Raw genomic sequence first — 25,781 nt, 5'->3', positions numbered from 1 at the left:
TACTCTAATAATTATCATTATAATCATCAAGGATATTTATTTTTCAAGTTTTTCCCCTTTTTATAATTTATTTATTCCAAAGAACCTAAAAGGTGTACCTTCATCACATAGTTATCCAATCAAATTCAATTATTTTTCCACTATCTAGTAATCTACATTGACAATATTTATTATGTGCTTACTATTTATGTGCATATATATACTTGGAGTATTTCAACTTTTATTTTGTTGTAAAGAAAAAGATTTATTTCGATTCATTTCAGTAACTCAAAAACGTTATTCCGAGAAATTGATCCTGTGCACCCTTCCAGAACACAAGGGACGAATAAAGGGAGCAAGAATATTCTTATGTGATCAGTGTATCGAAGTTGTAACGCTCGATCTCGTACCCTTCTCAACGCACGAAATAGCAATTGAAGTGGCTACCCTGTTCGACAAAAAAAAAATCGGAAAAGTCTGACAGATTTATTGTCACTCGCGGGCATGTACAAGTGCCACGTGAAAAGGTAAAAGAACTTTTAGGAAGGAAAAAATAGAGATTGTATACAATCACTTGTTTGACCGAGATAAGAAATGAAAAACTCTCGATACCATTTATTGATTAGTAATAAGAATAAATTTTCAGATCAATTGAAATTATTATTCTTAGAAATTTTATATTTATTATTCATTACATTCTCTCACTTTATACGACTTTTAATTAACCTAATTAAATTTTACTCATTTAAACCAGACTATTCGCTGAATTAATTAATTTATTTCAGACTAGGTTATATGTTTATAAATGATGTTATATTGTAATTTTTATACGAAAAATTGAAAAAATTTGGCTATTAAAAAATTAAAGTCCCCCTATTTATTTTAATTCAAAAATTAACTTGATAGACAAAATCGACATTTTCACAGATCATTATTATCCGTTAACTCATTTAAGGAGGAGTAAATTCAATATGAGAGCTTGGGTTTCGTCACGATTCGTTAGCTACATTAAAGATAAAGGAGGGAATTTAACATCAACGTATTTACATATTTACAAGATGGTTTAAACGTGTAGAATAATAAGTCAATATGTTTAAACTCAAAAAAATAAAAAAAATCCAAAATATTTTTCTCTAGAGGAAATTAAAAATTTTCCTTTCAATAAATGAATAATTAATGAGCATTTCTAGCATTTCTTTGGATTTTTGAAAAACTGTATAGAATTTTTAAAGTGCACTGATGATAAATAATGAGCTTTTCATGGTAAGATATCACTGATTCAGTAGTGCGCTGATGCAATTTCATGTAAGCTGAGCAAAAGAGTACTTGGAATCGCACGTAAATAAAAGAAGCCATTCAGCGAGGCAAAGTCTATGGAAAGCAGTTCAGCGATCCGTAGCGGGAGTGATATATTTGATTTTGGTTTTCAAAGGACTTCAGAGTCGATACCCCAGACAACATAAACGTAGCCACGTGCCCAGTTTAAACAGACACTGAAGCTCTTATAAGAGAGCACAAACGAACGAGTGAACGAGCACTGGATATATGAATGCTAGTCAAAGAAAAGGATAAGAGACGCTTAGATTCTCGAATCCTTGATTCAACTCTGATTTTAAGCTGAGTGCGTTGAACCATAAAGTATTGTCGAGGTAAATGCCACCCCTAAGTCGTGCCCTCTTGTGTTCATTCTTTCTCTGTCTTGCTCTTACACTGTCGTCACCCTCAAGGCTCAGATTATTCCTCGCAGTTTTCGAACAACCCATTAAAAGCCTGCTTGTTGGGGGGTGATAAATGCTGATTTCGTGCAGCACTGGCGAGCAGTTCTCGTTCCCTTCCTTTGCACATGGAAATAGACCCCCAGGGTTCTGGGGTTTGCACCCTCTCAGTTCGCTCTTCCTATCCAGATGAAATATTTTATCAAATACAATAAAACGTAAAGTGGAACTCGGATACTACAGAGTTCTCTCTTTTATCACCATTTATTTTCTTCTCACTCTTTCGATTGTATTTTTATTTCATTTTCTATTTTATCCTCTTTTATGCATTTAGCTTTTCCTCTTACTATTTCTAATAAATTTATGTTTTTATTTCCATGATTCTCCTTTCTCTTGTATTAACATCCAAATTTTTCCATCCCAGAATTAACTCGTTTTGAGGAAACAATTATTTCAAAAACGAGAATTCATGACTGGAGAAACAAATCACAAGCTTGTAACTTTCTAAACAATATTTTGAAATGAATTATTGTGTGATTGTTGTGTTGTTAATTGTTTGAATATGTAAATAATTAAATGTTAAATAATGACTTGTAGTCTATTGAAAAGACTCCAGTGTAGAGTGTATGTTGGTATATATATAATATAATTAAATTATAAATGGAACAGAATCGTAGTAAATTTGTATGAAATTTTGAAAATTGGATTTAGAGTAAAGCAATGTCAGACTAGGGAAATTTGTGCCATCCGAGCGCTTGATTCTGTATGGCTGTACAAATAATATATTATTCTAAAGGTAAGTTTATGCGTAATGAGTTTGCATTTACGGTTGCCGAGTCTGCAAACGCATCAAGGAAGCTCTGAGTACTAGAGAGATCTTTTGCCGACTTTGCGTTCTATGTTTCTTTTTCTTTTTTACTCCCACGATGAACGTAAATGTTTTCATGAGTGACATTATTCGACTTTTGTGGCTTTCCTCAGGGTGTACGAATTTCTCCGAAGAGAGTTCGAGAAGTCGCGAATGGGGATTCATAAATATCAGAGTGGCTCTCTCTAATGTAGTACCCGTTTCCGAAAGCCGTAATGTCCAATCCCTCGGTAGAAATATGAAAGGAAAAATGGGAGAAAGGATGAGCTTACTCTTTTGCTCTCGTAGATAAGCGTCGACTTGTCTCACTGAATATACGTATATATTATGTTACACTGTGGAATGGTCGCTGATATTTTATGACTTTCCAAAAAGAGGAAAAAGAAAAAGGAAAGAAAGAAGAGAAAAAAGACAAAAAATAGACTAAAATGGAATATAAGACGTCGCTCTCGGGTATCTACAGCACCAAGAATAAAGAGATGTTTGATGCATGAGAGCACAGAAAAATATTGAAAATTCATAAAACCCATCGCAAATTGCTCCTACTTTTAGTACTTCTGATAATTTTCATTTTATCAACGTAATATATTTTCATCATTATTTAAAAATCGTACTTTAAAATTCTAAAATTTAAATCAATAAAACAGAAGAATGATCTTAAAATGGTATGTCAGATACACCATTTAATTGACATCGTTTAAAAAAAATTCAAAAATACTGTCTTCTTAATCGTTTATTCTAAAGGAGTAGAATGTCTGATGAATTTCATGTAACTTTAAAACACTATTACAGAGTTTGGAATAGATATAGAGCGAAAAGTTTAATAAAAATGTCATTAGAAGAATAATTGTCACTTAAAATAATGATTGGAAAAAATTTCGTTCACATTTGAAAAATGTTCACATCAATTAAAAGGAGACTATTATAGACGCTTCAATATCAAAAGATATATGTAGTTTTCCTTGCACAATTCTGAAATACTTGCCTATAAGTATTTTAGAACTCTCCAAGCCATTATCCTTCCCCGGTGCTTCCATAAAATACTCCCATTACCAAAAGAGAATTGAGTGTGGATTCGTAGGAAATCGTAAACCACAATGGGTATTTTGCAGAATATATGTGTTTCCTCAAGGTATTATAAATTACATAAAAGTTTTTCAATTGTTCACTGCATATAAATTAAACGATTTTATGCGCTTATTGATTTTATAATATATATATTTCACTTTAATAATACCACTTCATTAATGCAAATTGAATTTAATTGTATTTGTTAATCAATGATTTTAGTAATGGATACTTGAATTTTTATATTTCTATAATACGCCTTATGACGTTATAATTACTTGGATTTCAAGTTAATATCTTGAAAATTGTCATTGTATGCAATTATTGATTTTATCATTTTATTTTAATGTACATTTAATGATTATGAATATTGAGAGAATGATAGCTTTTGAAAAACCTTTGATGAGACTGAGTAGATTTTTGAAATGCACGCAGAGAAATGTACAGTAAAAATTACCCTGAATTTTATAGTAATTTGGTGACACTGCAGGGTGAGGGTAAAAATTACCTACTGCAGATTTTTAGGTAAAATACTAGCTTTAGTAATTTTTAGAATGTGTAGAGTAATTTTTACCCTCACCTAAAAATATTCTTCGATTAATTACGAGTTTAGAATGTGATGAAAAATAATTAAAATTTATCAAGTATCGGAAAATTAGTGAATTTCGATGTAATGTATAAAAAGAACAATGACAGTTAATACCTCAAGACACTAGAGGGGAATGTCTTGAAGGCAAAGGAAACTGAGCAAAGTATTTTTGTACTTTTGGAGCGTATAGGCGTAACTCTCAAGTTTTCACTGGCCTCGGCCAAGGAGCTGTCTTATAGAACTCTCAAAACTTGCCAAACTTGCTTCTGGAACTCTGTAGAAAACAGTTTCTCGTGGTATAGTGACTCTCATACTTTTTCATTTTCTTTTTTCATTAGGGCGAAAAAAGATTTTACGTCTTTTTGTAATTAAGAAAAAGCTGACTTCTATTTTTACACATGTTTAATCTTTTGAGATAAGCTGTTTAAAGAAAAGTAATTCAAAAAACTGGTGATGTTGTGTTGACAAAATAATTATTGAATATATACAGAATTAATTAAGATAAGTGTGATGATAAATTTGAAATGAAAAAAAAACAAACTAGGGAAATAAATAACAATTATAAAAAAGAGAGGGGGGATTGATTGAGTGTTTCAATACAAAATTCGTTGATGTATTCAATCAATGACGAATACTTGAGCTTAATTTCAAAGTGAACCCCTGAGGCTTTGGCTTTACCTTCTATCTTTTTCACTCGACCATCCGTACCGATAGACTCTCATACCCTTGTCCCTCGGGGCGCCAACACGTGCTCGTTCGTCAAGGACCCGGGGATAAAACTGAGTACGATACACGTACAAGTATATCGTGTGCAAGAGTAACTTCCAGTAACAATGTTTTCTCACCCTTTTACTCATAAACTGATGGAGCGAAAGAGACAGCAAGAAGATGGGGTGAAAGAAAGCTGAAGAGGGATGGTCGGGTGAAGAAATGAAGGGAGAAGAGTGAAGAGCATAAGATAGAGTAGTTGGTGAAATGTAAAGAGTGAGAAAGATGGATTACTTGCCTCTGGGATGTGTCCTAAAGTCTATTCGCCTTTACTACCCTCCGCAATCAATTTCGTCAATACCGCTTGTTGCGGAGGGGGTTCTTTGGCCCGCGGCGGTGTCGACAGTAGCATTCGTGGTAAATGTGATGGTAGTGGTGGTGGTGGTGATGAAAGCGATGTCGGTGACCTCCAATGTCGTCTCCCTTTTGATCTGCTTCATCCAATATAACCCCCTGACATTCTACACCGAAAAATGCCAATCGACATTTGTGTTTAGATTCATTTATTTATTTTTATCATTATATTATATTATTTCTTTAATATTCAATCATTTCTATTGAAATTAAATAAACACATCATTAGCAAAGCTGATATAATTAACTCAACAATCAATTATTACTTTATTATAACAGTTGTGAGAGCTAGTACTTCAGCTTTGAAAAATAATTACGTAATACTTTTTCTCTCTATGCGATAGACTGCTTGTGAATTGCAATTTAAGATGCGGCGAAATAAATATCGATTATCCTGGTTATCCAGATAATCCTTACAAATCAGTATTACCATCTGGATTTCTGCGTAAAACTAAAAGAATAAAATTATTTCCAATATCAATAGAAACTACCCACGATAGCTTGCAAATAATTTTATGTGAGATAAATATTCTGACCGATCATTTTTTAATTTGTCTGATGCATCAATCTGATGATGGTATTTTAAATTAATTAATTTTCATTTTAGTTAATTAAGATCTTTATTTATAATATGATAATATGTTTAATAATAATAAAGCGAAGCATATTTAATAATAGATCATTTTCGATAACAAGCATATTGGAATAAGAATGATAATAAAATAGAAATAATAAAAGACTACATTAAATGGAGATTTAACGGGTTATATATTTTGTGCAATATTTTATCTAGTGATGTCAACGTATCATGGATGTATAGATAATAGATTATTGATAGAAACTGTGGTTATTGTCAAGCCGATGCACTTACAATGTGAGAATCCATGCGAGACAAATGAGTATATATGACATCCACAGATGGAAATATATCGTTTCTAGATGAACGACCTTTTCTACTTCATTGAGTCAAAGTTTTATCAGACGAGTTGCGGGAGAACCTGAGCACAGAATAAGTGCCAGCAAAAATCAGTTTATGAGATGGAAAAATTTGATAGAAACGTTAGAATATTTATTGTTTATTCTCTATTTTGATTCCATTGCTTTCCTTCTTATCAACAATTTCATCTTATTGCCTATAATTTATAGACAAAAAAACAATTCCTCCTACCACGAATAATCGTAGATTTATTCTCAACTTGTGGAGATTGCAAAAATTAGAGATAAAATTTTATTTAAAAAAACCTCTCTCTCTCTCTCTTCCATTAGTCCTGGTAGAAATGTCATCAATCCAGCAAGTAGTAATTAGTGAACAATTTGCAAATTTCTAAAGCGCTTTTCAATAGAGGAATTTCAATATAAGAGAAAAGGACTCGTACATTGATAAAGGCAAGCTAATCAAACGTCACTGTACTGTTTAAAGTGAAATGGGAGAAACGGATTTGGCGAAGGAAGACTGAGAAGCTCGTACTCTCCGACGGTGGCAAATGGTGCTTCTGGCAGGACGCTTCTCATTCAGCAAGTGCCACCGGTGCATTTGGCACAGAGTGCTTTTCATCTCTGTAAATGGACCGACGGTAAAGCAATTTTGGTACATTGCCTATATACTTACGTCTGTCTCAATGCGATACAGCTTTTGCATTCCTCGTTTGACAGCTTCAGTTACTAATCTTCTTTTTCCCAAGTCTATTCAAGATGATCATAAATATATTTATACACTTCAAGTAAATTTACTGATCTGCTCAGTAATAATTTATGGAAAATATTGATTCTATATTCATGTTTATTATTTAAGAAAAAAGTTACGAGAAATATGATGTAAATAATTGTATAACGATCCAAGTTCAAATATTCAATAAAGCCATATAACTTTAGTTGATATGTATTGGATCGTTTTTGGGTCTTCCAAGGATGCCATGTATATACAAAGAACTTTCTAACAAGACCGTAACTAACAAAAATCGTTGTCTAATAAGTCGGTCAGAAGTTTCAACATAAAAGCTTCTCGAGTTTTTGGTAGAAAATCAGAAAATATAAAAATTTTATCTGTTAGCTGCTTCCAATAATTTGTAATATTTTATGACCAGCCAAATCCAAGACAGCTATAGTTCAAGTGTCGAGAATTCTAGACTATTTTTTTGGATAAGAATTTTATTTACGATATTTTTCTATTACTAGAAAAGCTTTATGTATTCACATAAAATACTCCAAGGAGTACAATTCATTTTTGTCAAAATATTTAATAAAATGTAGATCTCCCAAATTATCATTTTATATGATTCAATGTATCCTCCGTACTTTAGAAAAGTATATAAATGATATAAAAATGTACATCAATCTGAGATATTGCATTTCAAACAAATCAATAAATACCAAGATGGTTTTTTATTCATTTATATTTGATATTTAGTTCGATAGAGTCGAATGAACTTTGAATGTGAGCCAAAAAAGTAGATGATGTCGTGATATATTTACATGAAGTGTATTTGATTTAATAACTAACGTAAATAAATACATACATCTCAAATATGAACTTATAAATACTTTGTATTCCAATATCGACGAAAATTCTAGCATCTCAAATACATAAACCAGTACATTTATTATTGAAAATCATTTTTGTTTAATGAGTTTGAAATAAAAATAATTAGCAAATGACATTGGAAGGAGAATTTGATGTATGAATATTCAGGATGCATTTCACTGGAAATGCATCACATGTTCCAGGCTTGATACTCTCTTGTAATAAGATGCAACTGAGTTCTTGGATGACTGCTTCACAACACTTTATAAGGAGTTTTATTGTTGAGGCTTTCATCTCTTGCTGAAACCACTTTCCATTAATATGAGTTAGTAGATACTTCCTAATAGTGACAATCTTACTTGATTGTAATTAGTCTTTCACAACCACATTCAACATCATTAGGAAATGGTTTACAGTAAAATGTGTCAAAGAAAATTGAAACTATGCCGTTGGAAATTTCGAAATTATATTAAATACATACTTTGTAAAACATGCAAAGGTAATATCTATTCAGCTGTTGTAATGTGGAATATTAGTGTTGTTAATATCAAAGCTGGAACTCTTAAGTAGAATTATAAAGAAAATAGCAGCATCTGAAACATCTGTTCTATTTGTGTCGTACTTATACTGTCATTAAACAATCATGTCGTTATTATGCTAGAGATTTTTGAGAACTTTATAACTATTCTCAAAACCAACCAACATTGTAACAACTGAAAATATGTTTTTCAGAGGTGATTAAATGCTTAATGATTGAAAAAACCAACGTGGTGAAGTTGGGTTTGCTGTACTTTATTGAAAGGTAGAGTATTAGTTGCAAAAATTCCTGTGGTTTTTGATGTTTATAAAGTAAATAATATTTTATTACTCCAAAGTTGATGAATTGTCTGAATATTTAGGAAGAGGAGGATATTTTTCTACATCATATTCATTTTAAATAGCTACAGTGTAACTGAAAACTGTATGAAAATATTATTTTTTGAACAGTTGATGTTCCACTTTATACTCATAGAAGGGTGATATAGCTTACGGGGATGAATTCAACAAAAAAAATATTGAATCAGTTATTTTTGAATCAAATCCTTTCCAATTAATAGCTTTCGAGCTCTCTAAAAAATTTTGGACTGTAAGGGATTTAAAAATACCCTTTTTCATTAATTATTAAAGTGCGTTGGTTAATTATAGAGGATTTTTAATATTGCAATAGCAAAAAAATTATTTTATGGAAATACTGTGGATATTGATTTATCTGAGCCATCATTTTATTATCCAAATAAAACTTTTTGATAAGCAAATAATATTATCAATTAATCATAATTGACAGTATTATCAGTTGACAATGAAATACACTTCTCTCTAGCTGAAATAGTTGTTGGAAAAAAAAATCTATTTCCTAGTTTGTTGTATCAAAATATCTGGTTAATTGATAAGAAATGGCTTACAAATTTTTGATCATTCAACTCTCCTCGAGGCAGTGGGATAATTAAACTAACAACGATTCGTATATTTCAGTAGTCAACTCAGTAACATGATAGGTATTTGTTTTTTTGTAGATATTGATTCCAGGTTTGAGGATGTCGATGTTGCATGTTTCAAAGTATTGGAAGTGACACGAAGGCATTCACACGAGAAGAAAGTACACTCACTTTTGGTGCAAGGTTTCCAAGTCAGACATCCTGTCGGCCCATTGGCTTTCTAAGAGTGTGATAAAGACACTTTTATATAAATAGAAGAATAAAGTCCAAAGTAACATGAGCGTTAGTATATCTTGCAATGTCCAAGTAGCTGTAAATGTGTGATTGTATAAGTCTATGTACAAGTGTACATGTGAATATCGAAGAAACCCCAGGGTTCTCTATTGGCGTTCTTTTACGTCCTTAAAGCTCCAAGAATCGGTATCACGTTTTCCGAAGGACGGGCGATGCGATATCTCAATTGCACGGTCTTTGCGCGTGGTAGTCGATCTTGGTACCATCGGCACGCGGTTTCTCACCTCGAAACTCACACGCGTAAAATACTTAGCAAGTACGGGAACTGCAACCTCCTCCTCTTCCTCCTCCTTTGCCTTCTTCTCTACCTCCTTCACCTCTTCCTTCCTTGATATTTATGGCCACGATATGCGTTGTGCTTGAACATGTATGTGATTTACCTTTACATGCTAACGCGTTTATCTCGATCGCGAAAAGAGTATAAAAAGAAGACATGCCTGATATAGGATTGATTTCTTTACATATTAATATTTTTTATACGAAATTTGATATTTTTCACCCGATAATTGTATTGACGTTTGAATGTAAAATTTTTTTGGTAATTGATATCACTGCATTTCCGTGAATAAAAACGAAAATTGATAGCCATCTATCTTAAAATAGTCATACATTAGAATAATTCTGAAATCAATCTCTTAAGTATATACCAAGATAGCTGTTTGATCAATTTGTAATGTCAACTGGTAGATTTTTTTTTTTTATTCCGAATAACAAAAATATTTAATAGTCTATCCTACGAGCGATCGAAGTCAAATGGACCCGTTTGAAATAGTATACATTCAGGAGACTTGAATACACGATTTAGCTTTAAGGCACATGCGACTATCTCGTCCAACTCGTTTTAACAGGCACGTGACCGGCCGTTTGCAACGAGCTTACTTATCGTTGAACTTACCCTTGCTCTAGCTTATATGCTCGCTTGTCTACCTAGTAAGCGTGCAGTGCGCTTTACACATGTGGAAAGATTGCAATGTCGGTGCTCGTGATCAACCAAGGAGGTACCGATGTAGGCCACAGATCTTGCCGACTATACGTTCAACAGTTCCGTGCAAGATTTTTGAACGTACCGACAACTTTGTTGTCCCGTTATCTCAGCATTTGCGAATAAGTCTAACGGCATAAGCTTCAATGAAAAGAATTAAGAAAACTCTTCATGATATATCAAGATGAATCATTATATCGGTATGATATAAATGAGTTTCTCTTTCTTTTTCTCATTCTCCTCCAGTTTCTTTATATCGCCACTTCTTCCTTTGCTTTATGAACAATATAATCTCGTATCATTGTGAATGATCATGCTTAAAGTACATTTATTATCTAACTGTTACACAGCTTCAGGCTGGAGAAAAATTTACGACTTGAACCATAATGATTGCGTTGTTCCATAGAGGAAGAAATTAAACGAACGAGTGTCGGAGGACAATGACAAACAAGGATACTAGCCATGATCTAACGTGGGACAAGATGCCTGACGGTAGGTTATGACCAAAGGCGAATACCAGATAGTGCAGTGGCTATACTAGACCTTATACTACAACCACTTGCGAAGATCGTCCGATCCGGTTACGACAGTGCCGGACGATCGACCGATAGTTATTTACTGTACCTTGCAATCACCGACCATAAAAAGGAACATAAACCGACACGTTCACTCAACCCATCTCCAGTACCTATTTCTCTTAATAGCACTGGAGACTCAAACTCTTGTACTTGCTCGATATAATTATCAAATGCCAATTCATGTTTGATTATGCACAAAAAATTATCGATTTTAATTGTAAAAAATTTTTAATACCCTTTTTATCATCATTTTAACTCGTGTGATTATAAAAATATCCTTAGCTTGTTTTTTTGTTCAACTTTTATGGATAATAATAATCAAGATTAGCATCTCCAGTGGCTGAGTTAATTACCTGATTAATATCTCAACCAAATAAAGCACTTTTATTTGATCTATGTGGCGTGATGACTAATTTTTTATTTCTTGTAATTAAAAAAATATATGTTGTATTTTATTTATAATTAGTTTTAAAAATATTACCCTTTGCAATCATTTACAATAATTTTCTTTCATTCTTTAAATTATTGTTATTTCATCATTTTTACTTACTTTATACATTGTAATACACTACTTTGTCGTATTATTTATCAGGAGCATTTTGTGTAAAAGATAAAAGTGAAAAAAAAAAATATACAAAGCGTCAAGTCTTTAATTTTGTGATAATTTTCAAAGTTGTATGATTACTTCAGATCACGAGACATTCGCATGACGGTATTATTGTGAATTTACACGATTTGGAAGCAGCACATTTGTACAGGTTTGGGTGAAAAAAAAAATACTTTATCATCTGTAAATCTTTACAGTTCAATATTGAATATATTTTTAAATATCTTTGATGCAAAAAATCTAGGATTTTGATGTGTCTATGAATTAATTTATAAAATGAAATAATTTATCTTGCACCTGTTCTAAAACCGTTATTCACTAGCATCTACATTCCAGACTTCATTCATCTCAAAAATGAAATAAGATTACAGCAAACAGGTTGTGCTTTTAGTAAATTTAATAAAAAAAAAAGGGGATTCTAATTATCCAACGAAGGTGTGAGCAGGCACGAACATTTAGAAGAAGGTATTGTCGGCTTTTACTTTGCCCTTCAGCTCTCGGTGTTGGCCTTGTCCCATTCTCCTGAGCAATGGCATCGTGACGGTGTCGGCCGGCATTTTGATATTCATGTTTCAAGATTATTTATGGTCTGCCGAATGAGAAGTCGCACGCGTATTGCTGACACACACGACGTGTTTTAGCAACACTGGCAGAAAACAGTAAATAGTACTAGGCTGTGATGCAAATAAAAAAGGAATCTTGGCAAAAGAAGTGTGCGAATAAGCAAAAGAAAAAAGGGAGAGAAATGGGAAGGGTAAAATGGAAAGAGAGAAATTACACTGGTTGGAACATGTGATAGGCAGGAAATAACGACTCTTGAAGTATTCGAGACAGTGGTAGTGTGAGCTTGAAATAAGTCTTGCAATAAATGAACATTAGACTCTCAACACTCACACACGCACTAGTGTTGAAGCAAAAGGGTTGGACCGCGAGCTGTTGTATATAAAGTCGCGACATAATGCTCGGATATACTCAGGCCACTTGAGGGGTGTGGTTCGAGCACGCGTTACGGACATAATTCATCCGGCATCATGTAACGTTTGTGGTGTGACATACACATGTATGAATGTTCATTTTATCGTGGCTGATAGCGATAAGAGTTGCGAATAAAAAATGAAACAAAATTAATAAAGAATCAAGTTTTCTTAACTTTTCTTTTTTCATGAAGTAGTAGGGTGTTGTGTTGGTTTTTACGTTACTGCGTAATGAAGCTAAATTAACTCATTAGGCTTGAAATTGGTGTAATTAAAATTTCTCGTTCAATTAAATAAAATCTTTATTTGAGATAATTTTTTTTTTTTTTCAATAATATTATTTTTTGGAATTAATTTAAATGAAGGTAAGCTCGTTATTGTAGAATGACTTTATTTGAATGTAACCGGATTCTAAGATATTCAAAAAGAAGTTTCTGAAATGGAATATAATATTAGGTAAGTTCATATCTTTTATTTAAGTGAATTGTGTACTTTTGAGAATTATCGTCCAGTCTTGTTGGATTAAACTATTACAAAATTAACATCTTCCCTTTTTCTTCAAGCAATTGCGTATTCAATGAGGTAAGTGCAATGAGATGCATGTTAAAGACAGGAAGTTTCTCAAAAGTTAGCGAGTTTTTGTTACAAACTATAAGACGATAATGTAATGGTGTCTTTGCAAGGGTACAGTTGCTATTCTATCTAACTTGAAGAGTTTAAAAGCATCCGTTCCAGTGTACAAGAGTAAATAAACGGTCGTAGAATTCATTTAGATAACTAAACGACTTTGTTAATGAGATTTTTAGTATGGAGTATAATAGAGAACATTGAACTATGTGACAAAGTTAAAAAAGAGTAAATTATTTTGTACAAGTTTTAGTAAAAGATATACTGGTATAAAAAAGAAAACCGTTCTCTTTTCTTCGAGTTTCATTTTTTTCTTTATTCCATTTTTTTTATTCACTCATTTGCATATTTGTACTCTGGGAATTTTTTTTCTGAGAATTCTGGCAAATTCACCCAGCACCCAGTATAATCGACGATGTATCCGGAGCTGAATGCTCTTTGTTTCGACCTCGGGATTCCAAAGCCGTGGAAATAACCGCGCACAGGTTGCAGTTAAGACCTCAAAGTATCGGGTTTCCCGATTTTATCATCCGACATTTTCGCTAGCTTCTCAAGCAGCAACATAATATATCTGCACACTCTCTTAGAATTTAATCTGAAAAATAACATTTCGAATAAAAATATTCCTAGTATATTTCACCTAAAATCCTTCTCAACATTTACAAGTATTTCTAAAGACTTTAATCTTCTCAAGTACCGAGGAGTACTTTGAGTAAAAATTACAAATAGCATTTTACTTTCTCTTTTCAGCTCATGGCAACTTTCAAAAAAAAATATGAAGATTATTAACTTATTTTACATTTAATAAGCGGTTCGATTCACAATCGAACCATCCCTTCAAAAATTATTAATATGGATATATTATTTATATTGAGTATTGCAATTGAGTAGCGTCGAAGATTTTAACTTATAGCATTTATTTCCATTTATACGTTTGAGATATTTTTTACGACTGCGCCATCTTTTATGAAGAAACTTAACTAATGTCCCTTCAAACGAGTTTGCAATATGCAACAATTAAAAATCACTTGATCGTAAAGCTCATAAAAACATTCATCTTATCACCATTACACATAATTAAACTAATTTTCTATTTAAATTTTTCATTAATTATTACTAATATTTATTATTTATTATTTTAAAAAATCATTTAAAAAATAAATTCCTATGTAATTAAAAGAGAATGAGTTATTTATTAACAATATAATTTCGTTATATTCTAATCCTCTATTAGGGTGTTTATTCAATTGTACGAATTGCGATTAGAAGAGATTATAACTATATGATATACTGGGGTGCATCTTGATGCATCAGTTATCCGGCAATTGCCTCAGTTAATCAACAGTTGGTTATTGCAGGTGCAAGCTAATAGAAAACTCAATATGTATATATATATACACGTATATATCAACATATATCGAGTCATGCCACCTCTCTGTAACCACTAAAGACTTAATGTGATAATACGTTCTCTTTTCTGACTTACTCGATGATGAATATTATCATCTTGATGATCTATTACTCACGGAAATGGGTCAATCGAACCTGCCAAAGCTGTCGACCTTTGCCCACTATATTTTCTCGCAAGCTCGCTCTTCCGCCTCTTCGAAATACCCCACTTGCAGATATTACACTTAGCTATTGGCCTCGTATAGCCAATATAACGACCACTGGCTCGGAAGCTTTTACGGTCTCCGCTAAAATTTCCACTCTGAACTCATGCATTCGTTTTCAATAAAATTACAATGATGTTAAGATGGACGTTTATTGAAAATCCCTATCGAAACGAAGGGTGATTTAACTTTATAAAAGGTTTTACATAAAATAAAAAATTATAAAATATTGTTAATTTGTTTTATAATTAATAATTTTCTAGTGTCTGCTATAAAATGTTCATTAATTATCCATGAAGTCTTGATAGTAGGTTTGTTTGATATTAAAAAAAATAAATAAATAATTATTCCTTTTGATAGTTTCATAAAGACTTCATTCGATTGGCAATCAGTATTTTAATCTGCAGTTTAGGTCAGACACTAATACATTGTATTTAGATTTATTTAAGTATCGTAAGAATGACTCAAAAACACAACTTTAACGCTTCTAAATAATCGAGTTAATATATGTATACCGGTGTTTAACCAAACGGGTATTATTATCTAGCGGAGCAATCACAAGAACGCAGCTATAAACACTAGAATATCGGAAAAATGATTACTGTTACGTGTTACTTAGCCATAGCCGAGGTATTCGTGTTCGACTCATTTTTTGTTACTCAACTGTGCATTTGAAATATTCTTTCAGATATTTTTAACGCTATATCCTGATACCATCAGGTATTATTACTATATTCAACTGCAATGACTGACACTGTAAATAAAAATATGCAAAGAAAGAGGAAAGAAAAAAAAAATCATCTATAATAACTCAGTAAAATTATTTTACTATTTATTCCCAGAGTATTTATTTTTTATAGAAAATAAACATTCATATTTGCAAGAAAGGAATAATAAACAGTTGCATTATTTTTTTTTTTCATGAATTAAATAAATATCATGATAAGAATGCAAACTAATTTTTAAAAAGTTCAATGATAACAAAGTTTTCTCAAACAATTTATGCTTTAGAATTATCTTACATATGAATGTAGTTATTTTAGCAAATGTGGAACATAATAAAGTTTATTTTTATTTATAAATTAAACAATGTAAAAAATAACGTATTTCCATTAACTCGAATATGTTATGTGTATAGTTTACATTGGAAATTTGGCGCTTGGTATCCATAATTTTAAGTTGGCGCGCTTGCAAATGTCTGGAGAATAGACCATAGGTAGGAGAGAATATTTCTCAGAAACTGCACCGACGACAGTTCGTACACGTGGCGTAACAAGGATAGAGACCAGTATACACTGAGTACGATAGGAACATACGAGTTGGCAGAACTAGAATTCAGAATCCCAGATCCTTGGGGTGCACATTTCCCTTGAGACAGGTATTCGTAGTAGTAGCTTACTCAGGGGGATGCATACAAAGCGCGACAAGAACACGCGCGAGTATAAATTTTCACTCACTACCTAGACTATTCAGAATACTTACCAATGTTGCCTCAAAGATCATTATATGCCTTTTTATACTTCTATAGAAAAAAATAATGGGGTAATTCTGAATAAGTTAGCAAGAGTTTTATTTCAGGGATTTTTTTTTTTTTTTAAACTCTATAATAAATGTAGTAGAATAAATGTAAAGTTTTTGAAATAAACATTTTCTAATTCAGAACATTTAGCATGAGGAGTTGAATAAATTTTATGAATTACAAAAGCTCAACTTTGAATCTGATAAAATTAAACACATTTTAGGTTTAAAAAATTTTTAATTAACATTATTAAATACTAAACTACTTTATTATGAATTAAATAATTAGTAATAATAAATGTTTTAATAAGAAAAGTTGAATAGACGGAAAATTGGAAAAAAAAAATTAATACAAAAATATCTGGATTTTGCTTCTATTGAAATTCTCAACAAATCATTAATTTGTGAGATTGCAATTTTCTTTGATTTTCTTTTTTTTTTTTTTAAGCATTGAAATATTCTCAATGGCGTTATTATTTCTGTCGGTGGGGACTAACAGTGCGTGGAAGACGCTAATCAAAGCTATATAGCCTTGAGATGGTAAAGAGACGAAGGTCTCCTCTTCCATTGGAGACAATCGTGGCTGAGCGGCTGTTGTTCCATTGTGCTCTTCTCTTCGTGCCATTATCGAACGAACGCGTCGTTCTACACCCTCGCAATTCTTTCCCTACATTCAGGATTTCTCTTAGGTATGAAAGGAGTCTGGCAGATATCCTCGTTGAGGAATTACAGAGACATTCAATAGTAAATATAACGACGGCATGCGTCATTCATCTTCAATTATCTTTTTGGATGTTCAGAAATAATATGTCTCTGTTTGGCAACGTTTCGGCAGACTAATTATAAGGAAGCTTTTATAACAAAAATAACAAACAAGAGGTAGAGAAATATAATATACAGTCGAAACTGAAATAGTTCCAATGGTTATGAAAGAACAGCTGAAATAAAAGTATCATTGCAAGACATTATTGGAAAGCTAAAACGTCTAATTGTTTACAAATATAAATGAAAGTGAAGCCAAACAGATGACTGGAGGTAAAATGACTTCTTTGTGGAAACAAACTTGAGGTAAAATGAAAGATCAAATAAAACAGTTTGGTTTGATAAGTATACTTTCAAAGGAGCTATATTATCTTAGTCTCTGTAATTATATGAATAAAAAAATAAAAGACCACGGTTAGTATTTCCTTGTATATTGATTATAGATGGAGTAGGTCGCACATACACCTAGAAAATTAATGTCTATGTGATGATGATTAAGAATGAAAGTATTCTTGATCCAGGGATATTATTTTCTCAGGGTAGGAATGATTGTATTGTGTGTAAGAGTATTTATTATAATATTACTATTCAAAAGAGAAACAAACAGATTAGAAAATGCTGACGATAGCAATTGATATTCGGCCAAGTGTAAGAAAACGATGAAAAGTAAAATGGGGAAAAAGCTGAGATTGAGACTGCGAGGGACAAGCTTGTAAAAGCGTGATCAGGCAACTGCTCTCGATATTAAAAAATGGTTTCGACGTGAAACTCTAATATCTTGCAGTGCAAGCTTGAAATTGCGTCAGATACAGAAGGGGAAAATTTAAAACTGTTCCAATAAAAATAGAGACAATCATTTTATATAATGACAATAATAAAGTCAACATTTAAATTAACTTTCTTCCTTCCTTTTTCATGATATATCTCTATTAATATTTTATTTTTATTTCATTCCAAATATTCTCTATATTAAAAATTTTTTAGACATTTTATTCACTAAGATATTAACAAAAAAAACAAAACTTAATTAAAAAAAATTTTTCCCCCATGCTTCGAATTCCGAGCTATTGATGAATATTGACTATATACAGTGATGACACGCTACCTTTTTGTTGGAATGCAGAAACAACGCTGTCGAGAATCTGCTAGTAAATGTTTTTGATGGTAATAACTGGTGCTGCTGCTAGAGATTAAATGATATCTTTGGCACCCAGGCACAACTGGGGGTGATGCGAATGGCATTCAATTTTTATTATCATAGAATGTCTATTCAGCTCTCTGGGCACATCATAATCGCATTTAACGCCTGGACGCAAAAAGAAATTAGCTCATTCATAGGATTTGAAATTTATTGTGAATTGGGCATTTCAGAATTTATAATGAGATTTATTACGATAGGATTTTATAACTCTACATTAACTTAAAAATGTAATTTTAGTCTGTCCTCATACTTTTCTGATGCAGAGAGGGGGAATAATGTATCAACGTTACTTCTGTTATGCAGTAGATATGTCGTAGTCATAGTGGATAGATAAATTCTTTTGAATGGTCGTTAACGACCATTAACAGGAACTGCAGACGAGATGGGTGGAGTCACGTGCGCTGCTTGGCAAACCCGACAGATAGAGAGGATCCCTGGCAAACACAACTGGCAAATATTGAACGCTTTGCCATCATTGACACGAGCTCAAAAATAACAACGCACTTTTTAAAAGCCTCTGACAACTCGCCGACTTTTTGATGAAATGATATCTTAACATTCACATAAGAAGACTAAAACAACTTTAAGTGTCGGCATAAAAAATTTTAAATAAATTTGCAAACTGTCATCTTTATTTTTTTTCCCCTCATTTCCATGGGAAGAAGATTAGCTCATTACCTATTCATGTTAAATTTTCAATATTTAATGATAAAATCTTGACTGAGGAAGTGTAACTTGTAATGAGTATGATAATGAGTAATAATCAACGTAATTAGAATCTAATAATTAATTAGAATTTATATAACTACTGAAATCATTTTTATAATGTCATTGTGAGGGTTTTTTTTTAATGTAAAAAATATTATTAATTGAAAAAAAATGAAATTAATTTATTTCTATTGTTTGCAAATATTTCTGATTATGATAAACAACATTTGCGAGCATGAAATTACGGATGGATGATATCCACATCAATTAAATATCAATGAATCATTAATGAGTAATTAGTCAATAATGAGCTTATTTTTGCATATATAATATAATATGAATAGGATCTAGTTGATTAATTTAACTATGCTTGTTAATAATTTTTCATCATTAATTTTTATTACAAATTCTCTCTTCAATTAAATGCTTATCTATCAATAAATTTATTTCTAGTTCCATTGTTTCTATTATCTTTCATAAATCCGTAAAATAAATATAATTAGCTTCATTTGATATTTTCATTACATTAATTAGTAAATAACAAAAGTTTGATATAATGATCCATCCATAACATATTTATGATATATATAAAAAAAAAATAAGCAATTTGAAGTTTTTTATTTTGAGCGATAAAAAAATTTTTGTAATCAAAACGAAAGTTATATTTGAAAATTTATTATTAGATAAGTTTCTTATAAAAATGATCTTCATATTTTTTAATATTATTCCCTCGGGTAATTTTTTACCGAATAAATTAAACCATTCCATTTACAAAATGATTATTATACTCCGCTATATATAAGAAGTTTAAAATAAATGGGACAAGTTATGACTTTGTGTTTGAAAATTGAAGAAAAATGTTGAATGCTCGATAATAACTTGGTATGATAATTGAGGCATAAAAGATCGAGTAATTTACTGGCTGGATTTGCTGGAGGATGAGCCGCATAAGAGAAAGAAGTATGAAGGATTGGCAAGTAGAGAAGGGCTGGCAGTACGGATGCATGAATCGACGCGCTTCATATCGTGTGTACGCGTGCGAGTCAATTTACCGCGGAAAATAGCCACCAAGAAATTGTTTCGTCCAAGGTAGTGGTTAATTTAGTAGCAGACGATTTCTTCTTTCAGTAGCATCGGTGTATAGGAGACTCGAAGGTCTCCCCAGTGAAGCTATCAGAGACTAGTCAACTTTTATGGCTTGGTATATAAACTTCATATATTCTTCAGCGCCGAATCGGAATGAGATTTTCCACGAATAAAAAGACTTCATGCAATGAGTTGTATATAACGAAAGGGAATCGAGTGTCGCGCGACTGATGCCAACCTCCAACCTTGGTAGTTTGTAGTCCGGGATCTGTCGAGCTTCGCCCAGTCATGTCCCGGAAATTGAATTTCGATGAAAAACTCTTCATTTTTCCTTCCATACATTCCAGCTCTATTACTTCTATATGAACTTTTTGTTGGTTCAACTGGTGGATGAGGAAATTTCAAATTAAAAAGGCAATTTTTTTACATTTCAGACTATACCAGGTTGAAGAGCTAGACAAATAGCAATGACAATAAGCTTCATGTATTAAGGGAAAAAATGTGTTTTAAAGACGACAGTATTCATAAAAGAACTTATGAAAATAATTTTTAATCAATTTCGTCAAAGTATTTCGCTTTTATTGATTCTCACTGACAACAGGTATTGGATGATACCTTTTTTCTCGAATAGCAAAGTAAATTATTATTATTAATAAACCGGCATTTACTTATTTTTTCAATATATTGAAGTTTCTTTTTGGATTTTTTATTGATCCATTCATTTCCTCAGAGGATATATATTTGAATTCGAGGAAGTCTTGTTGAAGTAATAGACGTCTTTATGTCAGAAATATTTTTCCTTTCAAGATATGTCGATGACCCAAGAAATGTCTGAATGTGAGAGAGTATTAAAGGACAACAATCGTTATCGCGCATTTCTTTTGCATCGCGTACTTGCAAGAGAACAAAAATTCTCAGTGCGCTCTTAGCGTTTGGTATTCCGAGATTTCGTGACAGTGTTTGCGACACGCACTGTACCCCCACGTTAACGCGGCGACCAGTCTCATGGCGTGCGATCTACAGAGCCGCTAATTTTTTCGTTGCTTTTTCATTCCTTCTCTCCCTCATCCTTCCATCTCCATCTTCATCTCTTTCTCTTCTCTTTCTTCTTCAAACTTGTATTGCATCCTCACTGTATAACGGTGCAGTGAACCGACTAGCATCCTTCTTCTTTCTCTCTTACTCTGCACCACCAACTCATGAGTTTATACTACTTTTCTTTCAACCTCGTTGCGTTGGTCATTCTTTTGTCGAGAGCCTGTTGCTTTTTGGAGCGGCGACAAAAGTACTCGCGCATGCGGTCCCTTCGAATGTCCAAATTACGGCAAGCGTAAACCTTGTGGCTAATGAAGTCGCAATTCAAGCATTCTACCAAGAAGAAGCCGCGCGTCTACCGATTCTCAGACTGCTTGTAAGCTATATAAAGTTATTTCAAATCACCTTTTTCTCCAAAATCAACACGTTTCCAATGCAAATTACTGAAACGATATTCTCATAAACATTCTTATATCTTTTTATCGATTTCTACTAATTTATATACCAAGTGACAGTTTTCATTTTTGTTTTTTTTTTTTTTCAATCCTCTTTTGACTTATATTCCAACCCAAAGATCCCATGAATTCCAACACTTTTTGAAGTTTAATTGAAATTCAGACTTTTTATGATGCTATTTGTAATATAAAACATACAATTATAATTTATTATACTATAAGTCTTTTACACACCAAGAATATTTATATGATTATGGCTATTAATTTGTTTTCGATTTTTTTATATTCAAATTTATTATTGATTAATTTGAAATAAGCTGATTAAAAAAATTATCATACAATCTTTAAGTGATATTATTTATAACCAAGCTTTTATTAATAATAATTTTTTTTTTTAATAATAAATTTTATAGTAATTTTATTATTAATTTATTTAAACATTAAAATTAATAAGTAAATTTTTATTCTTTTATTCCATTTAGTAATGAATATTGAATAATTTTAATAAATTAACGTGTTAAAAACCACTTAAACTTTAATTCTTTTCTCAAATAAATCACTTAATCTACTTTTACAGCAATGGTCGAGGTTCTATTTAACACTCTTTCTACAAGTTGCATAAAGTTTTGATGCATGAAAGCGTTAAAGAGTTAAAGAGTTCAAGTATATAAACTTTACAGGTAGATATATAAGAGTGTGATCTACTCCACAATTTCATTATAAAATTACAATTGAGTAAAAACTCCCAAACTCAGCATATTAATTTTTCAAAACCTCAAACATTTCATCTTTATATTCGTCCCACATTTCAAGAAATATAATGTCAAACAGTGGCTGATTTATTCAAGATAAATCAACTATTTATAACAAGTATTTTAGTCAATGAAAGAATTGAGGTTAATCAATTTTGATGATGAGATAAATAAAGGAAAGAAGTAATTTAAAAAAATATAAAAGATGATTTTATTCAATTCATTGTTGAAAAATTTTTGAATAAGATGAAGAATAATAAAATGATGATGGTTCGATTTCCAATATTTTATAGTTAAATCCTGGTTATTATCAATGCATATACATTCCATACATTAATGTCGGCTTTTCGATTTTACTCTATACATCATGGAAAGAAAGACAGTATAAAGCTTTAGTCAATTTTTTAATACCTCTTTTCCCTGGGGGATATACGTACATGTTCCATCAACGAACACTACAACGCTGTACATATGTAATGAGAGTGAGAAGCGTGCGTTTATAGTGCTTCTGGGCGTTGTTACCAAGTGCACAAGACAACGGTTTATTGCAATCAGGGGAGTTGTATAACCACCAGGACGTGCACGAATACCAAAGCTTTAGCAAAACCTCCTTTATGGCAGGAGCTATTCTGATTAATTATAGATTGCTTATGGAAATCTAACGAAAAGCCAAGCTTGTTCAATCATTATTTTCAACGCTTTCTCCTTGCTTCTCCAATCCACGTGTTCACTATCTTGTCAGCTTGTTTCACTAACGATGGCTCGTTATGATCTAAAGCTCACTGTGCTTCTCTTACATTTTTTTAATGTAGATGAAAATCAAAATGAGCCTTGTTGTTTCCTATAAAATATTCTGCTCGATCGAGAGTACATGCTCCGTTATCTGTTAACTCCTAAGAATTACTCGTCGTTCTCATGACAACAAAAACATCTAAATATAATATTATTCAACTGAACGGTAGTTGAAATAATGCTAAAAGACAGGATGTTGGAATTATCATGCTTCCAAGTAAGATTATTATTTTTAGATATAAATAACACTAAATGATTAATCACTCTTCATGAAGCGTTTAAGGAACGGATATACTGCTTTAGAATATAAATAGCTTGATGGACATTAGGAAATGTGTATTTTCTTTTCATTCACTTCTAAAATTCTTGTTTTGTTAAAGTTAAATTCATTTTCTAGGTCAGCAAAAAAATTAATCAATGATTCTCTTCAATAGATTATACTACTTTATAATCACAAGCTAAAGTTGACTGAAAAAATCAAATACTTCTGTGGGTGTTGGAATTTTTTTTATCATTTTTCACACTCTATCAATGTTCTCTCATCAGCAGGAAATGATTATCAATATTTGTTATCAACCACAACCATTGAAGCATTGACTAACTCCGCTAACTTGCCAAGTTATCACTAACTTGATCATTGATGATATATCTTGGTGAATAGCACGTGAAAATTGATCATATTGGCTGGAGAAGGAACCACTTAAATTCGATTTACTATTTCAGTGGGAGGGTAGTTCTATGAAGACATAAAACATCAAGCCAAATGTTGCAAATGCCTGAGGCATCAACGAATTATCATGCTTTTGATATGGAGGGGTGAAAAAAAAACATCCGCATTCAACAGAACATATATAGCCAATGCACCAACTTGGGCCACATTTGGTGGAACACCCGGTTTTATCTACGTAGTAATGACAATCGATATAATAAATCAAGGGTGCTGGAGAGTCAGTAAACTAACGAGTGAATGTGTGTATAGTTCTCTTAGTTTAGATGTCGAGGCAACACTGACAAATGTCTCTATTTCGTTGTGCTACTCTATAGAATAGATTGAATAGAGTTACATGTCTGTACCTTTACTAAAAGACCAGAGCCTGTCCCTTTTGGCATTCACTAAAAGCAATAACCCCTCTCGCTTCAATGATCGTAAAAAACCATGTTGAAATAGCTTGACTGTTGCACATGGTCTCCATAACTAATCAGCTATCACAATAATACATTATGATATCCATGAACATATTGAGGTTATTTCATGTCCTTTATTAATATCCATCAACTAATTTCACTTAGCTAATTGAAGACCTCATTCTTTTAATACAAATAATTTTACTCCATCAAAGATATCAACTGTAATGTTTGATCAATAAATATAGTTATTATATTCTGTGTTTTAAATGAAACTTGAACTATAAAAATTGTAGGAAATAAACTTATTTAGCTTATTACATTTATGGTATATTATTGGTTGATCTGATGGGAAAGTACTTAGTAGAATGGCAATGTTTAATAATAAATCGTATACTTTAAGTGAACTTGTCCTCAAAAGTTCTCCAATATGGTAAGAAAAATATTTAAAACAAGGAAAATTATTCAGCAATAAAATTATGATAAGTTAAATAAAGTTTTAAAATAGTGATTTTAATTGGAAATTTTTATTATTGAATTCAATGAACTCTAAAGTCAATAAAATAAATAAATAAAAGTTATTTTTGCTTGTTCAGTGTATGATTAACATTTTATTTAAATTAGTAAAATTATTGCATATTTAATTTACTATCAGAAATAAAAAATTTAGCTCTGCAACGATGTATACATCTGTGTATTAACATAATATTCATAATTTTTCAAAAGCATAAATTTAGTTGTAATGAAAAATTTTTCATAAAAGCTAAAACCGGATTCATCGAAAGTATAGTTCATTAAAATTAAGATAAAAAGTAATATTACACATACAATCAAATGATATGAAGAAAAATTTTGATGAGAAGAGTCACACGCTGATTAACTTTTGAGTTTTTACATTAAAATTAACATACACAAGTGTGGTATTTCTATTGCACATAAAGTTGCTTTTATGCGTTCCATTAATAGTGGAAAAGAAGTTAAATTTACTGATTTTACAGATTGCATGAGATTATTCCTTTATTAAAGTAATAGAGGACGTGAAGAAGTGATAGTGCTGATATACGTAATTTATCGCAATGATTTTAATAATGATGATTATTCTAGCTTTTCTATATTTATCTCTCTTTATTGATGAGATTCATGCAGAAGTCATAAGGTAATTCTTTAGCCATGTTCGTCTTAAGCTAATTTTACAATCGTAATATTAAGTCGCTGAGAGCAAACATGAGTTACTTAATTCCTTGAATTATGTATCCCATTCCTTAGTATATACCGCAAACTTCAACTTTATATTCATCGCAATCAATTTCTTCTAACCGCAACATCCTTTTAAAT

Source organism: Chelonus insularis, unplaced genomic scaffold (assembly GCF_013357705.1).
Source record: "Chelonus insularis isolate UGA/USDA-ARS -01 unplaced genomic scaffold, ASM1335770v1 contig_117_pilon, whole genome shotgun sequence".
Classification (NCBI taxonomy): Eukaryota; Metazoa; Arthropoda; class Insecta; order Hymenoptera; family Braconidae; genus Chelonus; species Chelonus insularis.
Note: the sequence above shows the minus strand (reverse complement) of the source record.